This window comes from Dryobates pubescens, chromosome Z (genome assembly GCF_014839835.1).
Source record: "Dryobates pubescens isolate bDryPub1 chromosome Z, bDryPub1.pri, whole genome shotgun sequence".
Lineage (NCBI taxonomy): Eukaryota > Metazoa > Chordata > Aves > Piciformes > Picidae > Dryobates > Dryobates pubescens.
In genome coordinates, this window is record NC_071657.1 from 32,484,452 (window position 1) to 32,501,716 (window position 17,265).

The window sequence follows — 17,265 nt, forward strand, 5'->3', positions numbered from 1 at the left end:
TAGAATTCTGCCCATATTTGGTGTTTGCATGAGCACTGCATGCGCTGGGTGAGTTCTGGCCTGGCTAATGCCTTGGCTTTTGTCTTCCTCCTGAAGGAGGGGGAACTTGTCCACATGCTGGGACAAGATTCAGTATCTGGGCATAATGTGCCTTCACCACATACTGACCAGTACCCCCAGATCCTTTTCTGCCTGGCCGCTCTCCAGTCACTCTGGCCCCAGCCTGTAGCACTGCTAGTGCTAAAAGAGGATACTTTTTTGCTTAGCCAATTAAGAAGGGTATACTATTTGAAAAGCTATATAGAGAACATATGAACCTGACACTGCAATCCATACATTTTAATAAATTCAAAATGTGACTATTTAGAGATTAAATAAACAGGTAATAGGATGTTAGTTAATTTAGTACTTTGTTCACTACTTTTAGGAGTTTTTCAATAGTCTGTAACATACTGATCTTTAAAAGTGTTTGCTATATATGTTTCAATTCATAGGTAGATCTAGTAACATTTATCTTCTCTTTGACATCACTGATGATAGACTATTATCAGCTTGGAGAGGCTCCTAGTATCACAGTACAGCAATTGAGAGAGATGTCCTGTCTAACCGCCTTCCTTGAACAAGGGCTTAACAAATAACATTACTGCTTACCTGAACCTGAAGAGAGAATAACAAAATTTATTGCTATCCTAGATCAGATGAACCTTTTCACCATCTTGATTGCCTTCCTCATAACGCAGCCTAATAGTTGGATGTCCTTCTTGAAGCACCAAAAACTGCACACAGTGCAGTGTAGAACACGAGAATCACCTCCTCTGACTACACTAGCTGTGCCTCACAGTTGGCCCTTTTGGCTGCCAAGTCACACTGTTGACTCATATTCAATTTAAGCACCAACCCAGATTTTTTTCCATGGTGCTGCTCTCCAAACTCTCATCCCCCAGCTTTTACTTAAAAGCATGATTGCTTTGTCCCAGGTGTGGAAACCAGCACATGCTCATTTATAAATGTCATGTAGGTGGTAACTACCCAACTCACCAGCCCATCCAGATCTCTCACAAAGCCCCTCTGCCCTCAAGGTAGTTCACATCTCCTCCTAGTTTAGCATCACTGGCAATATTACTTAATATACATTTGAATCTTGCATCCAGATCATTTTATAAAAATATTAGGGAGCACAGGCCCTAAAACTGAGCCCTTGGCATCTCCATTAGTGACTGGCCAACAGCCTGATGTAACCATTTAATAGATTTATATCCATGCTAAGTACACTTCAAAACAGGCTTCATCTACAAAAATCTGCACCTTTTTGTTACCACATATGCCTAAAGCTTGGTCTTCATAGACAAAAATGTTCCATTTTGTTCCTTATAGGATGGGAGAGAATTAACCAGGTTGGAAAAGATCTTTGAGATCAACACCATCTAATCAACTAAAATGTGTCACCAAGCACTCCATCCAGTCTCTTCCTAAACACCTCCAGTGATAGGGATTCCACCACCTCCCAGGGCAGCCCATTCCAATGGCAAAAGACTCGTTCTGTGAAGAAAGCCTAAACCTCCCCTGACGCAGCCTGAGACCGTGTCCTCTTGTTCTGGTGCTGGTTGCCTGGGAGAAGAGACCAACCCCCTCCTGGCTATAACCTCCCTTCAGGTAGTTGTAGAGAGCAAGAGGGTCTCCTCTGAGCCTCCTCTTCTGGGGTTAAGCAACCCCAGCTCCCTCAGCCTTTCCTCACTGGGCTTGTGCTTGCGACCTCTCACCAGCTTCGTTGCCCTTCTCTGGACACACTCCAGCAACTCAACATCTTTCTTAAACTGAGGAGCCCAGAACTGGACACAGGACTCAAGGTGTGGCCCAACCTGTGCTGACTTCAGGGGCAGAATGACCTCTCTGCTCCTGCTGGCCACACTATTCCTGATGCAGGCCAGGATGCCATTGGCCTTCTTGGCTGCCTGGGCACACTGCAGGCTCATCTTCAGCCTACCATCAACCAGCACCCCCAGGTCCCTTTCTGCCTGTCTGCTCTCCAGCCACTCTGACCTCAGCCTGTAGCTCTGCATGGGGCTGTTGTGACCAATGTGTAGAACCCGGCACTCTAGATGTGTTAAATCTCATGCCATTGGACTCTGCCCATCTGTCCAGCCTGTAAAAGTCCCTCTGCAGAGCCCTCCTACCATCTAACATATCAACACCTGCCCCCAGCTTGGTGTCATCTGCAAACTTACTGATGATGGACTCAATGCCCTCATCCAGATCATCAATAAAGATATTGAACAGGATGGGGCCCAGCACTGATCCCTGGGGGACACCACTAGTGACTGGCTGCCAGCTGGATGTGGTACCATTCACCACCACTCTCTGGGCTCGGCCCTCCAGCCAGTTCCTAACCCATCGCAGTGTGCTCCCATCCAAGCCATGGGCTGACAGCTTGGCCAGGAGTTTGCTATGGGAAACGGTGTCAAAGGCCTTGCTGAAGTCCAGGTAGACTACATCCACAGCCTTTCCCACATCTGCCAGGTGGGTCACCTGATCATAGAAGGACATCAGGTTGTTGAGGCAGGACCTGCCCTTCCCAAATACATGTTGGCTGGGCCTGATCCCTTGGCCATCCTGGAAGTGCTGTGTGATTGCACTCAAGATGACCTGTTCCATAATCTTGCCTGGCACTGAGGTCAGGCTGACAGGCCTATAATTCCCTGGCTCATCCAACCGGCCCTTCTTGTGGATGGGCATCACGTAGACCAGATTCCAGTCATCTGGGATGTCTCCGGTGAGCCAGGACTGTTGAAAAATGATGGAGAGTGGCTTGGCCAGCTCTCTAGAAGACAATGTATCCTGCTATTAAAAATTGTGGTAAAGAAGGTGTTAAGTACCTCTGCCTTTTCCTTGTCTTTTGCTACTATATTTCCCTCCATGTCCACCAAGGAGTGGAGGTTGTCCTTGCCCCTGCCCTTGCCATTAATATATTTGTAGAATTATTTTTTGTTGTCCTTCACAGCAGAGGCCAGTCTAAGCTTTAAATGGGCTTTTGCCTCTCTAATTTTTTTTCCTGCATGACCTAGCAACATCCTTAAACATTCCATGGGTTATCTCGCCTTCCTTCCAAAGGTGATACACCCTCTTTTTTTCCCTTAATTTGCTCAGAAGTTCATTGCCCATCCAGGCTGGCCATCTGCCCCGGTGGCTCATTTTCCAGCACATTGGCTCAGCCTGTTCCTGCACCTTCAAGAATTCTTTCTTGAAGTATGCCCAGCCCTCCTGGACCCCTTTGTTTTTAAGGGCTGTTTCCCGAGGTATCTTCTGAGTTAGTTCCTTGAGTAACCTGAAGTCTGCCCTCAGAAGTGAAGGTTTTGTTGATGCCCCTCTTAGCTTGGGTGCATATTGAAAAGTCAATGATCTCATGGTTGCTGGATCCCAGACAGCCTCCAAACACCACATCTCCTACCAGCCCTTCTCTACTGATAAAACCTATGATTTTCCCAGAAAAATTATAGAAGCCATTTTTCAGCAGCAAAACCCTGACATAGTTGCCATCACAGAAGCATGGGATGACTTGCACAACTAGGGTGATGCAATGGGTGGCTGTAAACTCTTGAAAAAGGACAAACCAGGAAGAGGCAGTGGAGTAGCCCTGTATACTAGGGAGTATTTTTATTATTTTGAGCTCAATGTTGATGAAAATAGGGTTGAATGTTTATGGGCAAAAATGACGGAGAAGGCCAGTAAGGCAAATATGATTGTAGAAGACTACAAGGATCAAGAAACAGGCAAAATATTCTATAAGCAGCTGGGAGAAGTCTCACAATCACTACCGCTTGTTATTGAGGGGGACTACAACTTATCAGATATCTGCAGAAATACAGCAGAGAGCAAATAGTCTACAATGTTCCTGGAGTGTGTGGAAGACAACTTTTTGACAGAATTGGTGAGTGAACCAGCAGAGGAAGATACCACTGAACCTACTGTTTGTGCATGGATAAAGACTTGTGTGTGAGGTGAAGGTTGGAGGATGTCTTGGAAACAGTGATCACAAAAGATACAGTTTTCAATTCTCAGAGAAGTAAAGAAAGGGATTAGTAAATCTGCAACCTTGGACTGCTGCAGACTTTGTTGTGTTTCAGAGGCTGGCCAACAGAGTCCTTTGAGAGGCATTTCTGAATGGCAAAGGAGTTGAGGAATGCTGGATATTCTTGAAGAAAATCTTTATGTTGTAGGAACAGGCTGACCTCATGTGCTGTAAGAGGAGTTGGTGAGCAATAAGATCGGCCTGTCTAAACAGAGAGTTGTGGCTGGAATTTATGGAGGAAAAAAAAAAGGAAAAAAAAGAAAAATTTTCAGGAGCACTACAAAGGTATTATAAGCCTACACAAGGCAAAAATTAGCCTGCAGAAAGAGAAGCTTCAGGGACATGATATTGCTCTCTACAACTAGCTGATAGGAGGTTGTAGCAAAGTGGGTGTTTGTCTCTACTACCAAGTAACAACTAATAGTACAAGAGGAAATGGCCTCAAACTGCACGAGAGGAGGTTTAGATTGAATATCTAGAAAAAAATTCCTCACCAAAAGGATTGTCAAGCATTGGAACAGGCTTCCAGAGAAGTGTTTGAGTGACTTGGATGCACTAGGTCAATGGCGGGACTCAATCTGAAAGGTCTTTTCCAATCTAAAAAATTCTCTGATTCTATGACTTGATAAGTTCTTACCTTCAGCAGATATGGTAGGAAGTCCCTTGAGCCCCTGAACTTCATGCTTGTATCACAGAGATTCAATGTGACACTGCAAGAGTCAGTGGAAGTACTCTCATCTAACACCAGCATTGTAAAATCAGAAAAGATGAACCTTTATTCTGCATCTACCTTACCTCCAAACAGAGCACAGCCTCCTGATTGAGTTTTATTATACCCTGGGAATCTAAGAAAGTGCATTTTGCCTTTTTGGCTCTGTGGCAAAACCATTCAAGCTGGAATTTACATTCATGTATCTACTTAAGACACAACCAATCTGTCCATCATGCTAAGCTCCACTTAGCTATGCTTATTATTTCTGTTAAATTTCATATCTTGTTTCTGAAGTGGTAGAAATTAGAATACATAGAATAAACCAGGTTGGAAGAGACCTTCAAGATCATCGCATCCAACCCATCAACCAATCCAACACCACCTAAACAACTACCCCATGGCACCAAGCACCCTATCAAGTCTTCTCCTGAAAACCTCCAATGATGGCAACTCCACCACCTTCCCCAGCAGCCCATTCCAATGGGCAATCACTCTTTCTGTATAGAACTTTTTCCTAACATCTAGCCTGAACCTCCCCTGGCGCAGCCTGAGACTGTGTCCTCTAAATGAAAATGAAAATGAAAATGAAAATGAAAATTAAATGAAAAAGAACTTTGTTTCCAAAATGCTTGACTGTGGCAGGAAATGCAGTAGGTGGCACAAAGAGAGTGCAGAATGAATGGCTGAATTTTGCAAATTAATCTTCAGATGTGGTTTTATTTTTATGGAAAGGTAAATGCATCAGTAATACCAATGCAGGGGAAGATTTGCCTTTGCTCAAATTAGAGAAGGTTATGTTTGGTCTCTGACTTAGAAAAGAATGTAAACATCTTATAACTGAAGGCAGAAACTTGGCAGAATTTGGTTGGATGTGTTAGAATATTGTTTTGTTATTTTAAGCTACTGTATGTCTTAATTACATGCACAACAGTAGAAAATAACCAATTAAGATGTGACACATGTGCCTTCTGACAGAGTATATAACCTTGCTGTATAACATAATAAACATCTTTGCCTGCTAACATCTTAGCCTGGAAGCTGCGTTTGTAGTGCCTTCAGGGTGATCAAACACCTACATCCATATTACAACAAATGGTGACCACAATGTGCACCCTGAGCAACTACAGACCATAAACAACAAAAACTTGGCTTCATCAGGCTTACAGAGATGGTGCTCACCGCCATCATTAAATGGTCGCCTTGAAATTGTTGGTCTCTATGAGACTCACTAGAGGCTATTTTCTACTGGAAGGAGAGCCCAGTGGCCAGTGACAGTCCCCAACTTAGCTTAAGTATAGGTGCAGAAAGCATGAATGTCCAGATGTAAAAAATAAAAAAGAAAGAGAAATTAAAGGCACCTCTGGAAAAAAGAAGAAACTGAAGAAAAAGAAGAGCCATGAGCTGCAGGGCAGAGGTGAGCAGTTGGGGTAATTATAGGGGGGTGGAGCCTTTTTTTTGGTGAGCACATAATGGGGAATCAGATGTCAAAAGAAGAGAGCGTGATACTCAAAGTCTTTACTCAGATCTTGAAAAAAAGAGCTGTAACATATGATGAAAAGAAACTTGCTTCATTGCTTTCATGGCTTAGAGAAAATGCTGAAGGTTGTAATGTGCAAAATGTTTTTGATGCTTCAACTTAGCAGAGGGGGGGGAATCTTTGATGTGGCTGCAAGGGGAGAACAAATCGCTACTTCTTGCCTTACAATATGGAGATTAGTTAAAGAATCTTTAGAGCAATTAATGGAAAATTGTAATGCCACTATAGCAGTAATCAACACCACTTCACCAGAATAAAGCTCTTCTTTGATAATCACCCACACACATACCCTTCCACTCCCCCGCCACCACTATCCCACCACAAGAGCTGCAGACACTGACACTAGCGTTAGCACTGCAGAAACATCAAAAGCAGCCTGCTGCACCCTCGCCGAAGCAGCCCACTGCCCCCCTGCTGCAGCAGCCTGCTGAACCTCCGCTATTACCTTTTAACACTTCTAACATTCTTATAGATACACGATCACAAGTAGTTCACCATCCTATTGTGAGTTGGAAAAGAATTAATCAACATTCAATGGAGGAAACAGGAGAGGACTTAGTACATGTTCTGTGTTTGTTAATGCACAGGGTGATGCTACAAGAAGGGCCGGTTGGATGAGCCAGGGAATTACAGGCCTGTCAGCCTGACCTCATTGCCAGGAAAGATTATGGAACAGGTCATCTTGAGTGCAGTCACACAGCACTTAGAGGATGGCCAAGGGGTCAGACCCAGCCAGCATGGATTTAGGAAGGGCAGGTCCTGCCTGACCAACCTGATCTCCTTCTATGATCAGGTGACCCGCCTGGTGGATGTGGGGAGGCCTGTGGATGTAGTCTACCTGGACCTCAGCAAGGCCTTTGACACCGTTCCCCATAGCAAACTCCTGGCCAAACTGTCAGCCCATGGCTTGGATGGGAACACACTGCATTGGGTTAGGAGCTGGCTGGAGGGCCGAGCCCAGAGAGTGGTGGTGAATGGTGCCACATCCAGCTGGCAGCCAGTCACCAGTGGTGTGCCCCAGGGATCAGTGCTGGGCCCCATGCTCTTTAACATCTTTATTGATGATCTGGACGAGGGCATTGAGTCCTTCATCAGTAAGTTTGCAGATGACACCAAGCTGGGGGCAGGAGTTGATCTGCTGGAGGGTAGAGAGGCTCTGCAGAGGGACCTCAATAGGCTGGACAGATGGGCAGAGTCCAATGGCATGAGATTGAACACATCCAAGTGCCGGGTTCTACACATTGGCCACAGCAACCCCATGCAGAGCTACAGGCTGGGGTCAGAGTGGCTGGAGAGCAGACAGGCAGAAAGGGACCTGGGGGTGCTGGTTGATGGTAGACTGAACATGAGCCTGCAGTGCGCCCAGGCAGCCAGGAGGGCCAATGGCATCCTGGCCTGCATCAGGAGCAGTGTGGCCAGCAGGAGCAGGGAGGTCATTCTGCCCCCGTACACTGCACCAGTCAGGCCGCACCTTGAGTCCTGTGTCCAGTTCTGGGCCCCTCAGTTTAGGAAGGATGTTGACTTGCTGGAACGAGTCCAGAGAAGAGCAACGAAGTTGGTGAGGGGTTTGGGACACAAGCCCTATGAGGAGAGGCTGAGGGAGCTGGGGTTGCTTAGCCTGGAGAAGAGGAGACTCATGGGTGACCTTATTACTCTCTACAACTACCTGAAGGGGGGTTGTAGACAGTTGGATGTTGGTCTCTTCTCCCAGGCAGCCAGTACCAGAACAAGAGGACACAGTCTCAGGCTGCACCAGGAGAGGTTTAGGCTGGATGTTAGGAAAAAGTTCTATAAGGAGAGAGTGATTGCCCATTGGAATGGGCTGCCGGGGGAGGTGGTGGAGTCGCCGTCATTGGAGGTCTTCAGGAGGAGACTTGATGGGGTGCTTGGTGCAGTGGGTTAGTTGTTTAGGTGGGTTGGATTGGTTGATGGGTTGGATGCGATGATCTTGAAGGTCTCTTCCAACCTGGTTTATTCTATTCTATTCTTAATCAAAGTAAACAACTTACAGAGCAAGCATTGCGACATGTTCCTGATTTGAAAAATCCTGCTTTATCATTCACATCTATTAAACAAGGTCCATCAGAAACTCTTCTGCAATTCTGTATTGGGTTGAACTGAGCTGGAGTTAATTCTCCTCACAGCATCTTTCTAGTGCTGTGGGTTTTGCAGCAGTAGTTGATAACACAGCAGTGTTTTGGCTATGGCTGAATCCAGTACCCAGGCTATGCCCTTTCAACATTTCCCTGCCCCAAGAGTACATTGAGGGGTGGGCAAAATATTGGGAGGGAACACAGCTGAGCCAGCTGACTCAGACTGGCCAAAGAGGTATTCCATACCATATGATGTCAGCTCAGGAATAAGAAGGAAGTGAAAGAAGGAAGTGAGGGGGATTCATCCATGCATTCATCCTCCCAAGGAACCACCAAGCTTAGAGAGCCCTGCTTCCCAAGACCAACCACCATCCTGCTAACCTCTCTCTGCTTTTTTTTTTTTTTTCTTCCGTGTGTCTATTGCTGTTTGCTTCTTAGTGTTATTAAATTGTTCCTATCTTATCCCTGGCTTATGTTATATTTTCTTTCCCTTCTTCCCCTATTCACTTAAGAGGGGGAGTGATAGAGCGACTTGGTGGGTATCTGGCCTCCAGGCCAGAGCCAAACCACCACAAATTCACAGATAGATTAAAAGATGTGATAGCAAACAAGTCAAGAATGAGGAGGTGAGAGAAACTTTATTCAGGAGGCTTGCCATTGAGAATGCAAATGCAGAGTGTAAGAACATGCTACTCCCGCTAAAGGACCCTACAATTGTAGAAATGTCAGAAAATGAATTCTGCAATAACAGATCTACAGGCTATGGCTGTTAACATAACTTCCAGGATGGCTGGTGAATTCACTGCAGCTCTTCAAATTTCTCCAACATGTTTTAATGGCAGACAAAAGGGATATTTTAAGTGAAATTGTACTATGAGATGACACCCTGCTAATTTTCAGCAAAATACCTTTTGTTTTAAGTGCAAGAAAGGGAATAATTTCTCTCACCAGTGTTGTTCTAAATGTGGTATTTACAGAAATTCTTTACCATCTCAGATGGGATATGGCCAGCAAAGTGCTGGGAGGGGACACACGATGATACAAAATCCTACTCTCAAACTAACTCTTTCCTCCCAGCCACAGAGGGAAGTGCTGGACTGGATCTTGCCACAGCAGAATCAGCTACAGTAAGAGATCACAGTGTCCATAAGATGCTGCTAAATGTCTATGGTCCTATAGCTGGAGGGCTTAGTGCCTTGTTCATAGGCCATTCAAGTGCTACCTTAGAAGGACTATTTGTGCTGCCTGGTGTTATTGATTCTGGTTTTGTAGGTCAGATACAAGTCTTAGTGTGGACTTCATCCCCTCTTGTCTTTCTTCCATCAGGAAGCATTATCACACAAGTTGTGCCTTTTGAAAATCGAGTAATGTAGGTGGAATAAAGACAGGAAGAGATGGCTTTGTATCCACAGGAAAACCTGAAATATACTGGACTCAGACTTTAACTAGTTATAGGCCTTTGTTAACCTGCCAACTTCTACTTAAAGATGCAAAACCTTCCGAGCTTCAGATTTGTTGTATGATTGACACAGGAGCTGACGTGACCATTATTTCAGCAAAGGACTGGCCAAGTTCCTGGGCTTCACTGAAAACTTCAGATGCACTTTCTGGTATTAGAGGAGCAGCAGTGGCACAGCAAAGTGCCATGTATGTCCAAATTATGAGTCCAGAAGGGCAGATTGCTGGCACTCACCCATATGTCTCCACAGCACCTATAAATCTGTGGGGATGAGATGTTCTGTCAAATTGGAATGTTACTGTCAGTACCACCTCACCTTTTTTGTAGGGGTCACTGACTCAACAATCTCTTCTGCTACAGCACCAAAGCTCACTTGGCTTACAGAAACACCAGTGTCAGTGGATCAGTGGCCCCTTACTGAGGAAGAGACCCACACTTTAAAAAACCTAGTACAGGAACAACTACAACAGGGACATATTGGAGCCTCAACCAGGCCCTGGAACACCTCACCTCAGTGTTTCCAGTTGAGATCAAGATCAGAGTCCATGCCTACTTGAGAAACTCTTGCAGCTAAATCTGCCTGATGGTTGTGTTGCTGTTCCTCAGTAGCCTTGCTCTTAGGAATGTGAGCATCAGTGTGCCTCACCTTCACTGGAAGTCTCTTGGCTTGATCAGCAATGTCTCGCCACAGCTCAGCTGCCCAAATGGGTTTTCCTTTCCTCTGCCAGCCATTCTTTTTCCAGTTCTTTAGACAACCCCACAGAGCATTGGCTACCATCCATGAGTCCGTGTAGAGATAAAGCTTTGGCCATCTCTCACGTTCAGCTACATTGAGAGCTAGCTGGACAGCTTTTACCTCTGCAAACTGACTCAATTCTCCTTCTCCATCCTTCGCCTCTGCAACTCGGCGTGTTGGACTCCACACGGCAGACTTCCACCTTCGCTTGTTCCCGACGAGACGACAGGAACCGTCTGTGAACAAAGCGTATTTCTTTTCATCATCTGAAAGGTCATTGTAAGGAGGAGCTTCCTCGGCACGAGTTACTCTCTCCTCTGGAGGTTTAGTACAATTGGTATCTTCAGGCCAACTTGAGATCACCTCCACCAGGCCAGGTCTTTCAAGATTTCCCATTCGAGCTCTCTGTGTTATCAGAGCCATTCACTTAGACTAGGTGGAATCTGTAGCATGATGTGGTGTGGAACCTTTGCCTTTGAACATCCAATTCAAAACTGGTAATCTGGGAGCTAAGAGAAGTTGTGATTCAGTTCCAATTACTTCAGAAGCAGCTTTTACTCCTTCATAGGCAGCTAGAATCTCTTTCTCTGTTGGAGTATAGTTAGCCTCTGAACCTCTGTAACCTCAACTCCAGAAACCAAGAGGTCGTCCATGTGTCTCACCTGGAGCTCTTTGCCACAAGCACCAGTTTGGACCACTGTCACTTGCAGCCGTGTACAAAACGTTCTTAATGTCTGGACCATCTCAGACAGGTCCCAGACCCATTGCTTGAACTACTGCTTGCTTTATCTGGTCAAAGGCTGCTTGCTGTTCAGGTCCCCAGTGGAAACTGTTTCTCTTTCGAGTCACATCATACAGAGGTTTCACAATCTGACTGTATCCAGGAATGTGCAGTCTCCAAAATCCCACTATCCCCAAGAAACGTAGAGTTTCTTGCTTGTTCGTGGGATTTGCCATGGTGAAGATTCTATTTACCACATCCATTGGAATGTGTTGGCGTCCATCCTGCCACTGCACTCCCAGAAAATGAATCTCTGTGGTAGGACCTTTCACCTTGTCTCGCTTGATGGCAAAACCTGCATTCAGAAGAATGTCAATGATTTTGTTACCTTTCTCGAATACTTCCTCAGCAGTTTTATCCCAGACGATGATATCATCGATGAACTGGATGTGTTCTGGAGCACCACCTTCCTCCAGAGCATCATGAATTACTGCATGACAGATGCTGGAGCTGTGGATCCAGCCCATCGGCAGTCTGTTGAAAGTGTACTGGATTCCTCTCCAGGTGAAAGCAAACTGAGGCCTGCATTCCTCTGCTCTGGGAATAGAGAAGAATGCATTAGCAATGTCTATGGTAGCATACCATTTGGCCTCTTTGGATTCCAGCTCATATTGGAGTTCCATTATGTCTGGTACTGCTGCACTCATAGGCGGGGTCACTTCATTCAGGGCTCGGTAGTCCACTGTCAGACGCCAGTCTCCATTTGGCTTTCGCACAGGCCACACCGGACTGTTGAAAGGTGAATGAGTTTTGCTGATGACTTTCTGACTCTCCAACTGACGAATCAGAATCTGAATGGGCCACAAGGAGTCACGGTTGGTTCTGTATTGTCTGTGATACACAGTCTGAGAAGCAACCAGCAATTTAATGTCCTGAATCTTGTGTTGTCCCACAACTGCAGATTTGTCAGAAAGCTCAGGTCTAACAGCTTCAATTTTTGTCCATCAATTTACATACATACATAGAATAAACCAGGTTGGAAGAGACCTTCAAGATCATCGCGTCCAACCCATCAACCAATCCAACACCGCCCAAACAACTAACCCACAGCACCAAGTACCCCGTCAAGTCTTCTCCTAAAAACCTCCAGTGATGGCGACTCCACCACCTCCCCAGGCAGCCCATTCCAATGGGCAATCACTCTTTCTGTATAGAACTTTTTTCTAACATCCAGCCTGAATCTCCCCTGGCGCAGCCTGAGACTGTGTCCTCTTGTTCTGGTACTGCTTGCCTGGGAGAAGAGACCAACATCCGTCTGTCTACAACCTCCCTTCAGGTAGTTGTAGAGAGTAATAAGGTCACCCCTGAGTCTCCTCTTCTCCAGGCTAAGCAACCCCAGCTCCCTCAGCCTCTCCTCGTAGGGCTTATGTTCCAAACCCCTCACCAACTTTGTTGCTCTTCTCTGGACATGTTCCAGCAAGTCAACATCCTTCCTAAACTGAGGGGCCCAGAACTGGACACAGGACTCAAGGTGCAGCCTAACCAGTGCAGTGTACAGGGGCAGAATGACCTCCCTGCTTCTGCTGGCCACACTGTTCCTGATGCAGGCCAGGATGCCATTGGCCCTCTTAGCTGCCTGGGCACACTGCAGGCTCATGTTCAGTCTACCGTCGACCAGCACCCCCAGGTCCCTCTCAGCCTGAATGCTCTCCAGCCACTCTGACCCCAGCCTGTAGCTCTGCATGGGGTTGCTGTGGCCAATGTGCAGAACCCGGCACTTGGATGTGTTAAATCTCATGCCGTTGGACTCTGCCCATCTGCCCAGCCTGTCAAGGTCCCTCTGCAGAGCCTCTCTACCCTCCAGCAGATCAACTCCTGCGCCCAGCTTGGTGTCGTCAGCAAATTTACTGATGATGGACTCGATGCCCTCGTCCAGATCATCAATAAAGATGTTAAAGAGCAAGGGGCCCAGTACTGATCCCTGGGGCACACCACTGGTGACTGGCTGCCAGCTGGATGTGGCACCATTCACCACCACTCTCTGGGCTCGGCCCTCCAGCCAGTTCCTAACCCATCGCAGTGTGCTCCCATCCAAGCCATGGGCTGACAGCTTGACCAGGAGTTTGCTATGGGGAACGGTGTCAAAGGCCTTGCTGAGGTCCAGGTAGACTACATCCATAGGCCTCCCCACATCCACCAGGCGGGAAGGAGATCAGGTTGGTCAGGCAGGACCTGCCCTTCCTAAACCCATGCTGGCTGGACCTGATCCCTTGGCCATCCTCTAAGTGTTGTGTGATTGCACTCAGGATGACCTGCTCCATAATCTTTCCTGGCACTGAGGTCAGGCTGACAGGCCTGTAATTCCCTGGCTCATCCAACCGGCCCTTCTTGTGGATGGGTGCCACGTTGGCCAGCTTCCAGTCATCTGGGATCTCTCCAGTGAGCCAGGACTGTTGAAAAATGATGGAGAGCGGCTTGGCCAGCACATCTGCCAGCTCTCTCAGCACCCTAGGATGGATCCCATCTGGTCCTATGGACTTGTGGGTGTCTAAGCTGCTGAGGAGAGCTCCGATCACTTGCTCATGGAACACAGGGAAACTATGCAGCTCCCTGGCTCCTTCTGCCAGTTCTGCAGGCCAGCTGTCTGGTAGACGTTCTTACCCGCTAGTAAAAATTGAGGTAAAGAAGGTGTTAAGTACCTCTGCCTTTTCCTCATCCTGTGATACAACATTTCCCTCCACGTCAACCAAGGAGTGGAGGTTGTCCCTGCCCTTCCTCTTGCTATTAATATATTTATAGAAGGACTTTTTGTTGTCCTTCACAGCAGAGGCCAGTTTAAGTTCCAATTGTGCTTTTGCCTCCCTAATTTTCTTCCTACATGCCCTAGCAACATCTTTAAACATCCCATGCGTTGCCTCACCTTTTTTCCAAAGGTGATACACCCTCTTTTTTTTCTTATAGTTCTATTAAAAGTTCAATACCCAACCAGGCTGGCCGTCTGCCCTGGCGGCTCATCTTCCGGCACATTGGCACAGCCTGCTCCTGAGCCTTCATCAGTTCTTTCTTGAAGCAGGTCCAGCCCTCCTGGACCCCTTTATTTTTAAGGGCTTTCTCCCAAGGAACCCTCTGAATTATTTGCTTGAGCAACCTGAAGTCTGCCCTCTGGAAGTCCAGAGTGGAGGTCTTCTTGCTGCCCCTCTTAGCTTGACTGAATACTGAAAATTCAATTATCTCATGGTCGCTGGCCCCTAAACAGCCTCCAACTACCACATCACCCACCAGCCCTTCCTTGTTGGTGAAGAGGAGGTCAAGCATAGCCTTGCCCCTGGTAGGCTCACTCAGCACCTGGGATAAGAAGCTGTCCTCCATGCATTCTAAGAACCACCTAGACTGTCTCGTCTCTGCTGTGTTGAGATCCCAGCAGATGTCAGGCAGGTTGAAGTCGCCCATGAGAACAAGGTCAGGCGATCTTGAGACAGCCTTAAGTTGCCTAAAAAATGCTTCATCAACTTTTTCTTCCTGGTTGGGTGGTCTATAACAGACTCCAACCACGATGTCAGCCCTGTTAGCCTTCCCTCTAATTCTCACCCACAAGCATTCAACCTGATCATCCCTGATCTCCAGCTCAATGGCATCTAGTGCCTCCCTGATGTACAGGGCCACCCCTCCACCCCTTCTTCCTTGCCTGTCTCTCCTGAAGAGCCTGTAGCCATCAATTGCAGCGCTCCAGTCATGTGAGTTGTCCCACCACATCTTTGTGATGGCAACTACATCATAACTTTCCTGCTGCAGCTAGGCTTCCAGCTCCTCTTGTTTGTTTCCCATGCTTCGTGCATTAGTGTACATGCACCTCAGCTGGGCTGCTGGTTTGGCGTCTGACCCTAGCTTACTGCTCCCAGACTCTTGCCTGAGGGGACTAATTTCAGCCCCTTCCCCCTTCGAAACTAGTTTAAAGCCCTGTCGATGAGAGCTGCCAGTTCCCTCCCCAGAATCTTTTTCCCTTTGGGGGACAGGCCATTCTCATATACTGTACATTCTCATATACTCATTCTATATACATTCTATATACTATACATTCTCATATACTCATGCATGTCAGAAGTCATACAAACCTTCCAGGATTTATCATAGAAGGAAATGCACTTGCAGATGCACTAACATTTCCTGTGCATCCCTCTGAGACACTTCAGATTTTATCTCAAGTTTTATCTCAAGTTAGGTTGTCTCATGACTTTTTTCATCAGAATGCTATGGCTCTGAGAAAAAAATTTGCCCTGTCATAGACATAGGCATAAGAACTTGTTCATGCCTGCCCAGACTGCCAAGGCTTCACCCCCTCCACTCAAACAGGGACCAACCCACATGTACTACAAGTTCTACAGTTATGGCAAACAGATGTCACTCACATTTCAGAATTTGGTCGATTGAAATATACTCATGTTTCTGTTGATACTGTGGCTCTGGGCCACAGTGCATAGAGGGGAAAAAAGCAGAGATATTGTTAGACAATGGCTTTCAGTATTTGCTGTATTAGGAATTCCTCACACTATCAAATCTGACAATGATCCCAGACATACTTCTCAGAAAACTCAACAATTTTTACAATGGGGCATACACATTTGACTGGCATCCCACATTCCCCTACACGTCAAGCAATTGTGGAACGCACTCACTGTACATTAAAAGAACAAGAGGAAATGATTGGGGAAACGCCTCAGAACAGACTCAATAAAGCATTAACCCTCCTCGGGAGCACACTGCTGCCAGGACCCCCCGGATAAGCCACTAACTGCCCCTTTTGAATCTGGCAGGACCCGCGGCTGGCTCGGCACTCGACTGAGACCGGCTCCTGCTGAATCTCCACGTGCTCGGGATCGCCTCGGTTCCCTGTGTTGCCGGGGCACTTTAAAAGCCACAGGCACCGCGCGGCCGGTCCGTTTCAGCCGCTCTCTTGCTCAGACGCGCGCGCCACTGTGCTTTTTCTAAAACTTGCCCAGCAGGTGCCGCAGGCAGGGCTGGCCATGGTGGTAACTCGCCGCAATAATGCCTTTAAGAAATCAGTCTCGACTCAGACTGAGAGGGAATATAAGCAGGTAGGTAAGTGTCATAAGCAAGAGGTAGGTGTCCAGGCATCTGGCTGCAGACAGTGCTGGAGCCTGGCGCTTGAGATGCAAGGTACTGGGGACAACTCCTGCATAACATGTGAGCAGATTGACTATTTACTTAACTTAGTGGCCAGCCTGAAGGACGAGGTTGCTAGACTTAGAGATGTAAGAGATTGTAGAAGGGTAACTGACCTGAGTAACCAGGCTCTGCAGGCCTCCCAGGCAGAGGCTGGTTATTCAAAAAGCAGAGGGGAATGGACACAAATTCCTCTCAAAAGACATAAAGTTAAACCTCCTTGTCTCCCATCACCTTCCCCACTGCCCTTGGAAAACAAGTACAGGGCATTGGAGGTCGAGGGTGAGGTGATTCTGATGGAGGACACACCATCTGGGGATTTGCCTGAGGCCAAGCAGCCTAAGGCGAGGCAGCCTAAGGCTAAACAGCCTTCCCCTGGCATCAGGACCTGCTCCCTTAAAAAAAAAAGAGGAGGGTAATTGTCATTGGTGATTCTCTCCTGAGGGGAACAGAAGGCCCCATATGTCGGCCAGACCCTACACACAGGGAAGTCTGTTGCCTCCCGGGAGCTATGGTCAAGGATGTTACCAGAAGGATGCCCAGTTTGGTGCAGCCCTCTGACTACTACCCATTACTAGTTATGCAGTTAGGGAATGATGATGTTGCAACCAGAACTTCCAGGGCTATCAAGAATGACTTCAGGGCCCTGGGGGATCTCATTGAGGGGTCAGGTGCTCAAATAATTTTCTCATCTATACCCTTAGTTACAGGAGGGAATACCAGAAGGAACAGGACAGCAGCCATAGTCAACAAGTGGCTT